This window comes from Oryx dammah, unplaced genomic scaffold (assembly GCF_014754425.2).
Source record: "Oryx dammah isolate SB20612 unplaced genomic scaffold, SCBI_Odam_1.1 HiC_scaffold_17, whole genome shotgun sequence".
NCBI classification, from domain to species: Eukaryota; Metazoa; Chordata; class Mammalia; order Artiodactyla; family Bovidae; genus Oryx; species Oryx dammah.
Window position 1 is genome coordinate 78,054,242 of NW_024070201.1, and position 2,173 is coordinate 78,056,414.

The following is a 2,173-nucleotide window of genomic DNA, read 5'->3' on the forward strand; positions in this document are numbered from 1 at the left end:
GCTCCCCTGGGGGAGGGCATGGCGACCCACTCCAGCATTGTTGCCTGGAGAATGCCGTGGACAGAGGGGCCTGGTGGGCTGTGGGCCATAGGGTCGCAAAGAGTCAGAGACAACTGAAGCATCCTAGCACACATGCATAGTGAGATTTTCTATATTTAGAATACCATCCTTAAGATAGACCTGAATAAAGCTCGCTGATGATCCCCAAATCTAGAGTGAGGCTCACACAGGCCAGGTGAAGTCTTTGCCTTAGTTTAAGAGCTTATCTTCCAGTTAGCTGTTCAGCCTTGAATTGAGTCAGGTCTGGCTTCTTCGTTTGTATGTTCTCTGGAACACGTGCACTCACCACATTACAGGTACACTTAAAGACATTTAGGTCAAATATACATACACCCTCTCCCAAAGCACAGCATCTTATATAATACTATAATTGCATTGATCTCCCTCTCTCTCTCTCTCAATCACACACGCAGACCCCTGAGAATTCTGAGACACATACAGACTTCCGGCTAGAAAACAGATGTATGAGGAAAGTGAGGAGAGTTCTCTCTTGATCCTGAGGTTTTATTTAATGGGACAGCTTATCAAATGCAGCAGCAGTAAGATGTAAAGGACACTTCTGACCTGCTCCTCTTTCCTTTAGGAGCAGGAGGAAAGCATGGGTCACCAGAGCCTGCCCACGTCTCTAAACCTGGGGAAAACCAGAAGATTGTACTGCCCCTGGTCTGAGGTTTCCTGGGAGTCCTGATGAGCCGCCAATAAGAGACCTGACTTGTGATCGTGGTGTAATTGAAATATCTGCTTTTGATGCGGATATCCTGATGCCGACTTCTCACTCTCTCACCAGCTGTGTGGCTTCAGGAAGTTAATTCACTTCTACTGAGCCACATACCCTTCATTTGTAAAATGAGGTCATCTCCACACAGCTCCCTCACAAATGGTGGCAAAGATTCAATATGTGAATGGATACTGAGCTACTTCACAGCTGCAGTGCTCAGCACCAAGTATGGTATTTGTGTTTCTCTTTTACTTCTACCACCTCCTTCAAAACCAGGCTGCTCTTGGTCAGATCAATTCTTTGTGTGATTTGGAAGATGCTATGCCTTCCTCTGGCCAACAAACAGCCTCGCAGGGTTTAGCAGGAGCTTCCTCTGCAGGGCCTCCTTCTCCTCCTTGTTGCGGAGGCTCTGGATGACGGGTGAGCCTGGGGGCTACGATGGTGCAGCAGACAGACGCCACCTGGCCATTGGCATCACTGGGGACCCACGAGGCTGGACGCAGGTGAAATCACGGTGCTGTAGAAGGTGGCAATGGCCAGGCAGTGGGAGGCACACGTGGAGAGGGCCTTCTCCTTCCCAGCTGCCGAGCGCATCCTCCCAGGGGCCACCAAGACCAGGCCGTAGGAGGTGAGGATGAGGGCAGCAGGTAGATAGGTAGCCAGGGCGGAGAAGATACAGAGGATCATACCTGCCACGGCTGTGTTGGCACAGGCCTGGCGGAGAAGGGGTTGGATGTCACAGAAGTAGTGCGGTACCTGGTTGGGCCCACAGAAAGGCAGGGCAAAGACAGTCCCCGTCTCAATAGCAGAATTAGCGCCCCCGAAAGCGAGGAAGCAGCCACTAGCTGGAGACAGGTGCCCTGGTCATGACGGAGCGGTAGTGGAGAGGTCGGCAGACGGCCGTGCAGTGGTCGCAGGCCATGGAAGCCAGCAGGAAGCTCTCAGCCGCGGTGTGCATCACAGAGAAGGTCATCGGGACCACGCAGCCCTTGAAGGAGACGGGCCTGCCAGAGGCCAGAAGGTCGGCCAGCAGCCTGGGTGTGACCACACGGGAGTAGCAGATTCAAGGAAAGAGAGGACGCTGAGGAAGAGGTACATGGGCCTGCGGAGGCGGGAGTCCGTGAGAGTGAGCGCCATCATCCCCAGGTTGCCCACCATGGTCGTGCCATAGATGAGCAGGAGGCCTCCAAAGAGAAGCTTCTGGAGGTCTGGAGCATTGGAGAATCCCAGCAGGATGAACTGGGTGACGGGGGTGTAGTTTCCAGCGGCAAGGGCTAGTTCTCCAGGCGTCATCTGCAGAGGTGGCAGCCGACCATCACTCAGACAGTGTTACTGGGCATGCCCACCCGTGCGAGGTACAATACAGGAGAACACCAAGCAGGTATAAGTCGTCTT

At 53.4% G+C, this 2,173-nt stretch overlaps 1 pseudogene; it reads right to left on the minus strand.

The window, feature by feature from the left end:
* Positions 1-1,097: 1,097 nt before the first annotated feature.
* LOC120876006 lies at positions 1,098-2,098 on the minus strand (annotated as a pseudogene).
* Positions 2,099-2,173: the final 75 nt, after the last annotated feature.